At 40.0% G+C, this 15690-nt stretch overlaps 2 long non-coding RNA genes across 2 annotated transcripts; both read right to left on the reverse strand.

The window, feature by feature from the left end:
• Positions 1–1730: 1730 nt before the first annotated feature.
• LOC107836116 (uncharacterized) lies at positions 1731–3343 on the reverse strand. Its single transcript, XR_001661964.1, has 2 exons — positions 2277–3343; positions 1731–2145 (listed from the first exon to the last, which is right to left on the reverse strand). It is a non-coding gene; the product is annotated as an uncharacterized LOC107836116 (long non-coding RNA).
• A 3638-nt stretch (positions 3344–6981) lies between these two features.
• Positions 6982–7491, reverse strand: LOC107836115 (uncharacterized). Its single transcript, XR_001661963.1, has 2 exons — positions 7416–7491; positions 6982–7224 (listed from the first exon to the last, which is right to left on the reverse strand). It is a non-coding gene; the product is annotated as an uncharacterized LOC107836115 (long non-coding RNA).
• Positions 7492–15690: the final 8199 nt, after the last annotated feature.

A 15690-nucleotide genomic window follows, 5' to 3' on the forward strand; every position in this document is an offset into this window, starting at 1 on the left:
GAGTCATTATTAACACTGTTGCAGAGTACTATGGAATAAATGGATTTTGTTCACAAATGTTTATCTGACTGGAACAAGTGTGGAGTTTGGACTACAAGAAGATCGAGATTGATATTACACGCAATCAACAGGTACAGTGTTAGTCGCTCAGTGCGTCATTTCAAAGCAGCAATGGGTCAACACTTAAACTAGTGCAGGGTTGAACTGGCTAGTATACCTTGGGTTGTTACTGGACAGTCAGCTCAACTGAAAACACTGACTATAATTTGAAGAACTGTTCTCAGAGACTACCTTTTAAGAAGACTGAGTGATCTCAGGGTGACCCAACTGGACTCTAGTTGGGTCACCCCTATGTCTTGAATTTGGGGGGGAAAAATCATACTTTATCATTACAGAAGGGTTCAGTGAATGCACATATGAAAATGGTGGATTCGGCACCTCAAAAAAGGTTAAGAACCACTGTCTTAGAGGATGCCCCATAATGAATTAAGGGTGCATCCTGAAACAGCTCAGGTTACCCTAACTCAGGTTTATCAACATTTATTTGAATATTATAGAATTTTTTTGTGTGTATGAAGCATTATTGCACGTAAAACAAATATATCTGTTACATACAGAGTAGAAGATTTTACACTTTTTAAACTCACTATATAAAATATGAACACTGTTGAAAATATGACTACTTCAACACCGATGAATCAAAATGTGCCAATACACGGAGCAGAAAATCAGCCAACACAAAGCAATCAGACTTTACTTTTTTTATTCTTTTTTAGCGCTATAAAAGGAGACGCTTACCCTTACAGACTAGGTGTGAACGTGACCGAGTCTATACAGCATCTGATCAAAAACGGGAAGATTCGTTTACTATACCAAGAATGCACCCAGTGGTCATCTGATGTCTTACGTCAGTTTTGCATCAACTAAGTTTCTATTTCCTGGGAGACGGGAGTCTGAGGAGTTTCTATAGATGCTACAATTACAAGGGCCTTTGTGTGAAAATATGGGAATGTAGTGTGTGAATGCATGTGAGTGTATTTGACCTTGATAAGCGCCTCAACAACACTTACAATAAAACTGCAAAAAAAACAAGTTATTCTTTAAAAGTTAAAGTGCATTTGAAACAAAATAAGACAGAAAATTTTTGTACATCTGAATCATTATTGCACGTAAAACAAATATCTCTGCTACATATGAACAGTAGAAAATTTTACACTTTATAAACTCGCTATATAAAATCTGAACACTTACAATAAAACTTCAAAAAAATACAAAAAGTTATCCTTTAAAAGTTAAAGTACATTTAAAAGAAAATAAGACAAAACATTTTTTGTACACCTGAACCATTACTGCACGGAAAATAACTTACAGGCTTTATTACCCATTTTCATAGAAAAAAAAAAAAAAAACGTAATTTATGCAGAACAACAAAACATCAGGAACTTATATTCATGATCTTACCATTTAAATAAGTTATAGGATAACCAAAACTATTAACATGCAAAAGTGAAGGAAATGCACATGTTTTAGAATGGCACTTAGCCCTTGAATGTGGAAATGGGGTCCAACCGACCCACGTAAAACTTGTATCATTTGCCATAGTCCTCTACGTTTGCCTCAGTCCTCGCACGCACAAGGGTTAAAAACAATAAAAATACAGGGGAGGTGGTAGGGTAGGGAGGTAATAAAGTTCAATTGCTGTCAGTATTTTACTCGCTTAAGAGTTTTTGATTTTTGATCTTGGTTCACGTGCAAGACAACAAGAGCAGCAATATGAGCAGGATGAAGGCTTGCCTGCTTTCTCGTAATGGCACTCCCAGCAAGAGAGACAATCCTCTTGCTGGGAGTGCTGGTTGCCAGAACATCTAAACACTTTCTGCCGAGCTTTGCCAAACGTGGAAATCTGTCCTGGTTGCCGGCCTACCACTGCAGCGAGTCAGTCATGGTGGGGATATGCAGTAGCAGGGAAAAAAACAATTATGGACTTCTTCAGCAGCAGCGGTGCTGTGTGCTGATCTCCTGTCACTCTGGTAATGTGGCCCGAAACGTGGCAGAAAATCTTCTTCAAGTCTAGCTTTTTTTTTTCCCCCGGTCACTGGCTTGCTATGATCAGGGCATCTCCTCAAATCTCCTCACCTTGGACAGCTAGGAATAAAACAAATAATGCTAAGTTCATCAATGTTGTCTACATTTGGACATTATAAACTAAAGTTATTGTAAACTGTTAAACTTAAATATTGAACAGTTTACAAAACATTAAAATGAAAATGACCCACCTGTTGCTCTGGACGGCTCGGCCTCTGTCTGGCTCTGGAGATGTAATGAAGATGCTTAATGCAAGGAGCCAACATGCAGGCAATGACTGGGATAGACTCCGTCACACTTCATTAGCCTTTGCCAGTGGTTGAAGTACCGGAATCAGCTGTTCAATTACTTCCCACTGTGATGCTGTCATAGCAAGTGTCTTCTGGACATTTGGCTCGGTGACATTTTCGTCACCAAGGACAGACTGTGCCGCAATCCTCTGCTCAAACAGCCGCTGGAGGATTACGACAGTGGATTTCCAACAAACTGGACAATCAATCTGGAGTTTTTTTGGATTTAATTCCCAGTTGTTCCTGCCTTTTCTTCAGAACACAGGCTGCAACTGATGTCGAAATGTCGAAAGTGGCTGACAACTCTCTGTGCTGCATCAAGCGCTTTCTCAACATAAGGTGAATTTAATCCACCTTTTATTGCCAGCTGCAGAGCGTGCACAGTGCAACGCAGACCGTTTGGAAACATTTCGCAGACGATTTCTTCTTGCCTCAAGTTCGGCCTCTTCCTCAACTCTGTCTCTGAAGCTCCTCTGTCTGAAAGTCCACTTGCTTCTGTTTGCATCCAATCAGGTTCTCTCTAATCCTCAAGAGATCTGACCGTTCAACTTTGTGAGCTTCTGATAAATTTTTAAATTCGTTTGCTCTTTGTTGAGAAGTGTTTGCTTGCACTTTGAATCTTTTATGTAGTCCGTAAGCACTTTGACCTGTTTTCACTTGATCCTTCAGAAACTGATTCTCTTGCTGGGACTTCTGCAGGACTGTCTGTGTTTCAACAACTTCTTTCTGAAGATTCATTGTAGAATTTTTCAGTGATTGTTTTTCTTTCTGCAGGATTGCTTTGTCTGTCTGAGCATTTCAAAATTTCTCCTGGAGGATTTGGTATTTCAAATTTTGTTTTGACAACTTCCTCTCAGTTTCACTCAAAGCCTTTTTTAGTCCCGTGACTTCCTTTCACAGGCTCAAATTTTCTTCATCTTTGTGCTTTGTTCACTTCAATGACGATTCTTCATTTTGGCGATTTCTTTTCGCCTGTTTCTTGTGCAACTCTATGTTGTCTCTTAAGTTCCTCTTTCTGAGCATCGATTTGCTTTTGTTTTGCATCCAATGCAATCTTAAGATTGCTAATTGTGTTCTCTAGTTCTCAAGAGATCCGACAGCTTTTTAACCCTTGTATGTAGAAATGGGGTCCAACCGACCCCACACATGTAAAACTTATATCATTTGCCATAGTCCTCTACGTTTGCCTCAGTCCTCGCACGCACAAGGGTTAAGCTCGACTTTATAGGCCTCTGATTCATCTCTTGCTGATTAAAGAATTTCTTTTCTGCAAGAGTTTGTTCCATGTTTTTTTAATTGACCTTCTAGATCCTGAACTCTAGTTCCACTTTGCTGAAGTTTGGTCAAAATCCCTTTAAATTAGTTAGAAAGTTTAAAATATTTTACCTCTAGCAGTTTCATTTGCTTCTGCAGGGATAGGTTCTCTAGTTTTAAGTCTATTTCATTATGTTGATCTCTCCCTGGAAAGATAATTTTCTCTTGGCTTTTCCTTTTGCTGTGTGGTTTGCTGTGTCTCTGCCATTTTCATTCTGATTATTTATGACTTTCTTATTGGATCGGTAATCATTGTAAGTTCAACTTTCTGAGCTTCCAATGAATTTTTAAATGCGTTTGCTGTTTGCTGAGAAATGTTTGTGTGCACTTTGAATCTTTTTTGTAGTCTATAAGCACTTTGACCTGTTTTCCTGCGACCAATGCTCGTTCTCTGAACTTCTTCAGTCTTACTACTTTGTCAGACAGGTCCTGCCTCTGAAGTTTCAACCATTAGAGCCGTCATCTTTGACTCGTTTCTTCTGCAGATAGGAATTTGCCAGTTGACTTCATAGTTCAATTTCATCACATTGAATCCTCTCTTCAGCTCTGGAGATGGGCTTTTCTTTTTCTTTTATCCTCTTGTTGTGTTGATGGCTTGTCTTGGGATATTGTTCACTTTGAACTTTCCTGAATCTCTTATCGGTCCAGGAATAACGCGGCTTAATTCACTCAGTCAATTTGCTTGACCTGCTGCACTTGATTTTTCAGGCGTGTCAACAATGTCTTAAGTTTCGCTTTGGAATTTTCCAGTGATTGTTTTTCTTTCTCCAGGATTGCTTTGTCTGTCTGAGCATTTTAAAATTTCTCCTGGCGAATTTGCTACTGCCAATGTTGTTTTGACAAGTTCCTCTCAAAATCATGCAAAGCATTGTTTATTAACTTGGCTTCCTTTCTTAGACTCAAACTCTCTCAGTCTTTGTGTTTTATTTGTTTCATCACAGTTTCTTTATTTTGATCAGTTCTTCTCACCTCTGGTTCAGCCTCTCCCTAATCTCTGCGTTGTCTCTGAATCTCCTCTGTCTTAGCATCCACTTGCTTTCGTTTTGCATCCGATGCGATCTTTTGGTTACTAATTGTTGTCTTTCCAAATGAAGTGATTTGAAGAGGCAGCAGATAAACAATGTTTGGGGGGTTCCTTCATAGCATCCTCAGAATTTGGTTTGGTATTTTTTGACTGACAAACTGCCGAAAGTTTTTTTTCTCCATTAATATGAATTTTTCCAACTCATTTTTCTTTCTCTTTCAGTTTTGTGGACAATCTGTGGTTCTCAGTGCGATACATTCTGAGTTTATAATTTTTCGTGTCGTCATCTGGGACAATTATAATATCAACTTTCTCTTCATGTAGCCATAACTTTTCCACCTTAGAATGTTTCTTTAACCATTTCAAATTTCTGCTCATTCTCGGAGTCTCAGAACTTCCTTAGATAGTTCTGTAATCTTACAATCCTGTTTGCAAATTAAATCAACCAGTATTTCAATTTTTCTCTCATTGAAGCAAAGTGGTTCTGTTGCTCTTCTGTTTCGTATATTGTCTTTTTCAAATTTTCTCGTATTTTCCTTGCTGCTCTGAATCGTGTCAGCCAGCTCTTGACCTGCTGCACTTGATTCTTAGAAAAATGATTCTCTTGCTGGGACTTCTGCAGGACTGTCTGTGTTTCAACAACTTCTTTCTGAAGATTCATTGCAGAATGATTCTTCATTGCCATTGATGACTTCCTTTCACAGGCTCAAATTTTCTTCATCTTTGTGCTTTGTTCGCTTCAGTTATGATTCTTTTTGGCGATTTCTTTTCGCCTCTAGTTCTGTTTCTTGTGCAACTCTACGTTGTCTCTTAAGTTCCTCTTTCTGAGCATCGATTTGCTTTTTGTTTTGCATCCAATGCGATCTTACGATTGCTAATTGTGTTCTCTAGTTCTCAAGAGATCTGACAGCTTTTTAACCCTTGTATGAAGAAATGGGGTCCAATGAACCCCACATATGTAAAACTTATATCATTTGCCATAGTCCTCTACGTTTGCCTCCGTCCTCGCACGCACAAGGGTTAAGCTCGACTTCATTTGCCTCTGATTCATCTCTAAATGTGCTTACTTTTTGCTGTGACATGTCTAGTTGTATTTTCAATCTTTGGTTGTCATCTGTGAGCTCTTTGGCATGTTTTTCAGGGTCCAGCACTCGTTTTGTCAGACAGATCCCGCCTCTGTACAATTAGTCATTAAAGAATTTCTTTTCTGCAAGAGTTCATTCCATGTTTTTTAACTGACCTAATAGATCCTGAACTCTAGTTCCACTTTGCTGAAGTTTGGTCGAAATCCCTTTAAATCAGTTAGAAAGTTTAAAATATTTTACCTCTCGCAGTTTCATTTGCTTCTGCAGGGATAGTTTCTCTAGTTTTAAGTCTATTTCATTATGTTGATCTCTCCCTGGAAAAATAATTTTCTCTTGGCTTTTCCTTTTGCTGTGTGGTTTGCTGTGTCTCTGCCATTTTCACTCTGATTATTTATGACTTTCTTATTGGATCGGTAATCATTGTTGTAAGTTCAACTTTCTGAGCTTCTGATGAATTTTTAAATGCGTTTGCCTGCACTTTGAATCTTTTCTCTTCCTGAGCATCAATTTGCTTTTTTTTTGCATCCGATGCCATCTTAAGATTGCTAATTGTGTCCTCTCTAGTTCTCAAGAGATCTGATAGCTTTTTAAGCTCGACTTTATGGGCATCTGATTCATCTCTAAATGTGCTTCCTTTTTGCCGAGACGTGTCTAGTTGCATTTTCAATCTTTGGTTGTCATCCGTGAGCTCTTTGACCTGTTTTTCAGCGTCCAGCCCTCGTTTTGTCAAACAGGTCCTGCCTCCGTGAAGTTTCACCATTAGAGCCGTCATCTTTGACTCGTTTCTTCGGCAGATAGGAATTTGCCCGTTGACTTCGTAGTTCAATTTCATCACGTTGAATCCTCTCTTCAGCTCTGGAGATGGGTTTTTCTTTTTCTTTATCCTCGTGTTGTGTTGATGGCTTGTCTTGTTCACTTTGAATTTTTCTGAATTTCTTAAATCTATTTTTAAATCCACTGCCAGTTTAATGGGCACAGCGTACACAGGTGCAGCAAGAGCAGACACATTGCTCAAGAGCACTTTCATGCACTCAAAAGCATGTTAACAATCCGATAGTCAAATAAATGAAACGTTCAGCTCCGTGAGAGAAGAATTATTGAATTCAACTTTTCATCTCTGGTACAAATATATGTTCTGGGTGATCTGATATTTTGAGTTTGATTGTATTTGTACATTTAAACATGGTATTGTAGTTGAGTGTTTAACTGATCCTAATATGAGGTAAAACCTCACCATGCCTGGTGTTTCCAACAAAGGTGGAAACAGCCAATATTTGCTGCAGTGGGATTGTCCCATTTGATTGGATCTGTGCTCCTCGATGCATTGCAGCTTCCCGCATGTGTTGGGCAACCTGACCTGCGAGCCAGACGTTATTTTTCAGCCATTTAGTCAATTGGATGGCGCGCTCTGGACTGATCGTCGGTTCTGTGGGGAAAGAAATTGTAAAGAAATTAAAACCAACAATGTAAGGTCACTCACAGAATAAGGGCTTAGATTGCTGCCTACAATAAAAGGGTTTAGAAACAAGTCTATAAGCCTAGTATGCAAAATTAATCTTTTTGGTTCAACATTCAAGTCCCTTGCTTCTTCATCAACAAAGAAAAAGCCAGTCCTACCTCTCTTTGTCTTGTAAAAGAGTTCAATCCTTTAACTGGAACAATGCTTATTTGGAGAGCCCCTGGACCTTCTTGTGGTGGCAGCGGCCTTATGCGTGGCCGTGGCTGATGGTGGCGTTTCCGTTGCTCGTTGTTGGCACCCTCCGTTCATCTACCCGCTCTGAGCAGATGGGTTCTCACTGTAGCACTGTAGGAGGGGCTAAATAATCCTTAAAGGTTGGGTTCTCTTCTTCTTTATCATTTCTCTTCCATATTTCTTATTTTTACCTTCAGTTTTCATCTTTCTTTCTGTGGAGTTAACCATCAGTTGTGTCCTGTAGATAGTATGAATCTTACAGTTTGTGTGGATCTTAAGTATAAACAAATTTATCTCATAACGACCACCCCATACGGACTTGAATATAAACAAGTGTATCTACTAACTACTTAAATATAAACAAGTGTATCTACTAACTACTCATATGAACTTTAAATATAAATAAATTTAGCTAATATAATTTACTACTGGGTAATACAAAGTTGGAATGTATAATACTGTTACACATATTTTAGGACTTCTTACTGGAGAAATTTTACTTAGGTGAGGACAGTGCATTGCTGTCGATGTTCTTACCAAGAGGAAAATGTCACAAAAAACCAAAAGGACAGTCAGCTAAACTCTTCCTTAACATCACGACTCTGGAAAGTTAATTTATTGTCCACAGATTTATTGATAATGAAGAGTGAAACTAAAACACACAGAAGGTATACATAACTTTTTCAGCCTCTCTCATAAACGTGTACAAATAACCTTAATGTACATGAATGAAATAATGTTCCACATGAATTATCAAGCCTATAATACATAATGACTTTCAATATATGAGCATTAACTAACTTATGCATTGCAGCAGCTCATCATAATGTAATAACAAAGGTAGTACGAACTTGCAATAAACATTCAAAAATACTTGGCATCAAACCTAACAAACCAGAAATTATGTGAAAATAATGACATACAATAATATATTAAAGATAACATACCCACAATGCTACATTCAGAGCAAAGACACATGGACAATACTTGAAATCTGACTTTCACATGTAGCTTTCTTGTTGAAGTCACATGACACATAGCTAGGCTGTATCTCTTAAAGGGACAGACACCACATTCAGATAAACCCACTAAAAAACTCAACAACACAGCTCCATTAGGTGTGAAACAAGTATTCAGACCATGAGTGGTCTTTCTTGAATGGATATGTGCTGGTTTTCGTCAAGGCTTATAACCAAAGTTTGTCTGTCAAGTTTCCCGTTTTAGCCGGGAAACTAACATATTTAACCAGTTTCCCACCATCCTCCTGCATTAGTATTATCCTGTAAATGTCCCGTATTGTAAAATAGTGTTTTTAAAAAGAGCATTCCTTTGTCTCTCCAAGCTGAATTGTAGCCTGGATGACATTTCTCGCGAGGTTAATGCTGGCAAACTAGAAAAGATAAGTCAGAGGTGAATGAACGAGACGGAAGGCATTTCCTGCCAAAAAAAAAAGCATATAGACTTCTTGTAAATATCTCGTAAAATGGGACAGTGAATTTCCTTTCCTAAAGCGGAGTATGAGGGGGGACATTTACGTGTTCTGTAAGATTTGCAAATGTGGATTTAGTGTCTCTCACAGAGGAATGAATGATGTCTGTCAGCTAGGGTTGCCACCTTTCAGAAATTAAAATAGGGGACCAGTCCCGGTATGTGTAAACCGGGGGTGAAAGGGGGGAGGGGGCAGCATGTCGGTTAGTGTGTGTTACCCAGAAAGCAGTTGGGTAAAATATCGCAACACCAACACCGTGAGTGAAACAATGACTGGGGCAGCCTACTATATAAAGTACTCGGGGGACCTCTTCTTTATTATTACACATACACATTTGTAGAATACGGAACAAATCACGTCCCGTATCGGTTCAATACGTGACGCCGCATTTAACAGCCAATTAAATTATGGGTTCTGTATTTTACGGGATGGGTGGCAACCTCACTGTCAGCATAAAAAATCCGCCAAGCACAAGTGCAGGCTAGAGGCACAGAAACATGCCCAGGCAATGTCGCCATTTGTGACTAGAAATGCCACAGAGGCAGACCAGGTCATAAATGGGGAGGTTAAAATGTCAGTTTGTTGCTGTAGAAGTAGATGAGTCCACAGATGTCACAAGCAAAGCTCAGACTCTGTCATATTGCGCTATGTGGCCAAAACTGAAGCAGGTTGTGAGGTGAAGGAGGCGTTTTTGGGCTTCGATGATGTGAGTGCGGACCGACGTGCTCCAGACATTGCGGAGTATGTCCTGAAAGTGCTGGAGAAATATGGCTGTGTTGATAAGGTTGTAGCTTGGGGCAGCTGTAATGGCATCAGAGCTGGCACTATTGAATTCGTCAGAATGCATGCCGGCCGCGTGTTTTTTTTAGAACAGCTGAGGGACTAGGAATGTTTTTCAGCAAGTCCACAAAGCACATTCACTTATTGGACAATGTTGTCAAGTGCTGTTTAGTCAGAGCAGCGCCTAGAAGGTGGAATTCTAATTTTAAGCTGCTGCAGACAGTAAAGATGCACCAAAATGATGTGCGTGCTGCGTTTCATATCGTTGTGGAAAATCCCGGTCGCTCGGATAATGACACGTTGAAGATGGCAGCAGGATACGATCGGTGGCTGTCAAAGGCATTAATTACTGCCTATTTTCACATTTTCAATGAAACATGCACACTTTTCAGAGTGCTGCAAAACAAAGTGATGGACATTGAATTTGTTCTTGCATGCATCGACGACGGTTTCAGTTATTAAGCGCGTAAGACGGGAGTTTGACAGTTTATACGACCAATGCAAGCAGAAATGCGGCGCACTTGGTCTGACAGCGTAAAGACAGTTGGTTAGAGATTAACGGAGACGCATTTTGTGTATCATTCTTGACGACATCAGCAATCAAATGAAGGGTTGACCATTTCAATTAAGTTGCTTTTCTCAGTTTGTGGATTGCACAAAATTCTTTGAAATATTGTGACATTTTGATGACGTGAAACTGCAGAGCCTGTCAAAGTATGCCAAGTTCTTTGACTTTGTCAGTCTAAAGGCGAATCTCATTGGACTGTGTCGCTCAAAAAAGGTAAATCTCTTTAACAACTTCTCAACTTTTTGGCCAGGAAGGATCTCATTGCAACTGTTGCTGAGGCAACATAGTTGCTCCAGCTAATGCCACTGTGCCAGCTACAACTGTGTCAGTGGAGCGGTCATTCTCAGCACTGAAAAGACTCAAAACGTACAGCCGGAATAGGACTGAACAAGGAAGGCTTTCTTCCCCGGCAGTGATCTCTATTGAGACGATGACACTTTTAAATATGAAGGAAAATAAGAAGGACTTTTACCTGAAAGTGACGGATGTTTTTGTGCAGAAGGAGGGCTCATGGACTTCAATCATAAGTAAAGGTAAGATGGCAATAACATTGTTTTTTTGTTTAGTTTTTTTGCCCCAACTGGAGGTTGAATGGGAGAGTCCATTCATATGATTGGCAGAAACAAGGAAGCTATCTGATTGGTTGCTGATCATCCAATCAGATAGATCATTTATTAAAAGAGACATTTGTGAATTGAGTGAAGAGTCTCAAAAGTCACACACAGATGCGGTGCAACTCACAGGACAGAAGTAGCTTGTAAATCAAGAAATATTTGTGTTTGCATCAAAAATACATGTTTTGGATCTTGTTCTGTGCATTTTTGTAAATCTTGTGCATTTGTGAATTATGAGATTTCTCCTACTTCCTTTTCTTCAATTTAACATGTAATGATAAAGAGCAATATGAGTCTTTCAGTAACAGAAACAAGCACTTGCACTCTGACAATAATCTGCCGGTGTAGGTTTTGTCCCAGCAGTTTTGATGCTACAGACTAATAAAACACAGCAAAACTAAAAACAAAAAGAACTTGACAAGTCCCCCATCAGCCAGAAAACAGCACACAGGTTTCCGCATTTGTCAATGCTGCACAAAAATGTCATTTTCTGTGTGTGTCCTGCTTGAATGACAAGCAGACTATTAGTCTTGATGAATTGTTTTCCTTTGCTTTTATTTGACACAATGAGCGTAGACAAAAAGTTCAAACTAATTAACTCTACATGGCTGTGGAAATTGAGGGTTTGTAGTCTCAGTAGGTGTGAGATAAAGAACACAATGAAAGCCAGCGTCATAAATACGCTGCCTCCCCCGGAGGACGACTCTGGATTCTGCAACAGCTGCCAAGGAAGTCGTCCGAGCGGCTCAACGCTTCTTGTAACTGTGATAATTCCTCGGCTTGAGACAGATGGTTTGCGGGCTCCTCTGTTGCTTTGGGCTGTGTCCGGGTCCGGCTTCAATGTGTCTCATGGCGCTCTTTAAGATGTTTTGTGTTAAAAAGAAAAAAACAAAAAAATTGAATAAACGGCGGAGCTTAAGTTTTAGAAAAAATACAAAACGGGATAGACAAAACAGTTTATAGAACTGCATGTCTACACGTGTAGAGATCTGTTTTCTTTTTGCCTCCACGATGTCTGAATGTAATTGCAAGCACATGTCACTTTTGATCAGTTTGCAATAGCTTCTTTCTCTATGAATTACACATGCTACCATTAACGTTTAAGTGAGTCCACTGATCAGGAGCTGCTCAGCTGCAGGATGTTAATGATGTCTCACAGAGAAGCAGTCGTCAAGTGGCGGGACAAACAAATTTATCTTCACCAGTAGCTGCTGGTCAGCTGCAGGACGTTGACTGCCAGGATGTTTTATAGAACTGCTAAATACGGATTCTCAGCAGAGGGCCTCTTTTGGTTCCTTTACCAGCCACCATTGGCTTATGTTTTATTTTTTATTTTATTTGTTAGTTTTCATCATTTCCAGTTTTAGTGAGTTTAGCCCACTTCGTGCCATATAGCGGCTAGCATGCCGCTATATAGTTATAGCGGTTAGCCTGGAAGCTAACTGGAAGCTCTCAGTTAGCTTCCAGGCTAACTGAGAGGACCCTGAGGGCTGGACGTGCCTGATCGCCGCTATAATAATCCGGGAAGGTGGGTTGGAGACTATGGCCGCCCATGTTTCCACGAGGAGGGCAGTCCGCCATCGAGCTTTCAAGTTGGGAAACTGTATAACAACCTGTCATCCTCTACCTCCAAACTCAGCTCTCACCCCTAAAATCCCTCTGTCGTCACCCAGCTCATTTATTATCATAAGGTTGTCAAAAAAACCTTTAAGATGCGTCGTAGCCCTTATAAGTAGAGATGTTTAGAACCTTTTGTAACCCATATTAATACCTTCTGGGATTCCCGATTAATTGTCAAGTGACGTTTGTCCAGTGGAGTAGGCAAATAAAAAATAGATTTCAATAAAATGAGGCGACTGTGGACTGAAGCACCCTTAGGGGTGAATAAGGGATAGGCTTTGCACTGTGGAGATTGACAATTGTAGGGCCTGGTGCTTAAGTTTTTACTCTATGTAAATGTCAGTGAGTCAGTCTAGAAAAATCACATTATGGTAATTACTGCTATGTCATTAAACCTTAAGCTAATCCTGTCAAAGCACAATGACTTTACTGTAACACTTCATTAACAGTTTATGTATGTTATATTGTGTCTTTGAGTGACTGGAAGTATCAAACATTCAGGTTTCTTAGCAATGGGGGTGATTTTAATTATAAATCTGTACGGTTAAAAATGCTGCTTAAGAACGATCCTGTGAAAGATCACAGTTAATCTGCCATCTGTTTCAGAGCTGCTCTGACCTTAACCCCTAGAGATGCTCATTTTTGAAAGAACTCCATCGGGTATTATAACCATGCTTCCATTTCGTAGCATAATTTCATTTTAATAAAATCCTTGAATGAGTTGGACAAAAGGTGTCATTTTGCTTGACTGAAGGAGTTCCTTGTAGAACTGAGCTCTAATGTCTGCATGTTGAACATTTTCAAGTTCTGGAGTAGATATCAGTGTAAAAACACTGCAATTCTTTGTTGACAACTCACACATACAAAGCAGAAGTCGCTGAGTGGTCACTCTGCACTTGTATATGGAAATCCTCCATTGCAGTCGGGGCTCTGAGAGCATTACTTTAAGAGCGGTGCGCTGCATGATTTGCTTTTCATTTCAAACCTGCGAGCCAAAACAGCTCGGTGACTGCCAACTCTTGAGGCAGATATCAACTGTGGCTTGACTTCACCTGTTTAGCCACATCCATTTCACAGATGAGCAAGTTGGCCGCATGAGGCTTTTCTTAAAATTACTCAAAGCATACGACCGGAGCCCTTCGGAAACAACAAATTCAAATTAAAGCTCCGCGGAGCCTCAAGCGGCCCTCGCAGCCAAGCGCTGCTCAGGCCTATAGCCAACGTGGATGTTCCAGCACCGCCTCCCGCCAGCCACCGCTGACACTCGCGCGCCGTCCTCCATGCGATCCACTTTGATGCCTTCGGCAGCGTTCCCTGGCAATGCACCCAAAATGTGGAGCAGATTGGGCCATGTAGCAAGGAGATACAGCTGTTTGATTATCCTAGGGGGCGCAGTGGAGTCAAATTACAATAAAACTCTATTGGGCTCCTTAGAGGTTCACAAGTGTCACTCATAAAAAGTCTGGTGCAAATCGGATGATGCGTTTGTGAATAAGAGACGATCGTATGCATATGGCGAGGGACNCCGTTCAGAATACTCACCCAGGGGTGCCTAAAAAAGAAAAAAACCTGATTAGCTTTTTATTCTGTAAGCAAGCATGTAGTTTATGCAAGTACTTTGCTTGCAGTGAGCTCAAAGACTTGACATTCCTCCATCTACTTGAATAGTTCTGCATAAAAGCCACATATGGCCGACCGTGCAGAGCTGCCCACAATAGTTCCACTTATGATTGAGGTGACAGGCACATAATAACATGGCTCAATGGTTAATGGCTCCCACACAGTCAGGCCTTTAAAATGTATTTCTCTCTGAATATATAACTCCTGCTTCCTCCCCTCCCCTTTTAAACATGATGGGATAATGCATCTAATAAAGGCAATGATTAGTTCAGAAGCCAAGCACCAGTTCACACAGAGCACTCAGAGTCAACGTCTCCACACGCATGTTCTTTATTGTCAATTTGTAATGAACATTCTTACTTTTATTAAAGCTGTGAGACTCCATCTGTGCATTAAGATTATAAAGTATATAAAGTAAGCAGGTGAGTGGTGAACACACCCATGTTTTCTCGTGTCAGTATATTTCTAATGTGTCTATTAGATCTCTGAATCCACTTAAGAGACTCACTGGTTGTACGTTTGAAGCCATTTGCCTGGAAAAATCAACACTTGTTTCAAGAACATCCAGATCCAGTTCGTTCAGTCATATGGAGTCTGCCGGTACCATAGGGCTGTAAGACAACCCACAATATGATTTACTCATCTGTAAACGTCACAAACTCTTTAACAACTCTTTTGATTTTCACTTTGACTCCTACAAAGAGGAACCTGGTCGATGGGAAAATGACACTACTATGGGTGCACCGATTGCAGTTTTCTGGCCGATTTCTAATCACCGATCTTTAAAAAGTATGATCTGCTGATTCTGATTACTGATTTTCACGTTCAATGTTCCAATCTTATTTTACTGAAAAACATTGTAGCCTTGACGCAATATAAACTTGTTTTAACTGCCCATGAGGTAGAGCTCTGACATACAAATAAGGTTGAGATTTTTTTGTGCAAACTTATAAATAAAAAAGACTACTAAATTAGTCTTTATTTTTTTTTACATTTAAAAAAAAACTTGAACAGATCAGACTAGAGATATGTTTTAAAGCTCTTACCATAAATAAGTTGTACAGCAGCACATTGACGGTGCCGTTCCACCTCGTTGAAACGTCTTGTTGCAACAGCTTCCTGGGCTGACCTGTGTTTGCATTTCGTGGAGTCGGGAATATTCAAGCGACAAATGCTTAAAATGTCCAACAATTCTTCTCCCCGTTGCAACAATGTCGGCGCCGCCGCTGCACAAGGTGTCCCTCATTTACAGCGAGTTGCAGTGTGTGTGCGCGCCAGGCAGGGTAAACTTTTCAAGTTGGCATCTGTTACAACCCCATCCTAAGACCCTTAAGGTAGGTCTTGACACTGGGTTTAACATAAAAATAAGTAATCTCAACAGTTGATGTCAGTAACAAAAATATAGTTTATTTTTCTGGTAAAATCACACACACAAAAAAAAAACATAGGGAAGCATTAAGCTTCAGGGTCTCCAAGGCCAAAACAACAAACAAAACACCCCTTTTAAC

Source organism: Poecilia formosa, unplaced genomic scaffold (assembly GCF_000485575.1).
Source record: "Poecilia formosa unplaced genomic scaffold, Poecilia_formosa-5.1.2 Scaffold40, whole genome shotgun sequence".
Taxonomy (NCBI): domain Eukaryota; kingdom Metazoa; phylum Chordata; class Actinopteri; order Cyprinodontiformes; family Poeciliidae; genus Poecilia; species Poecilia formosa.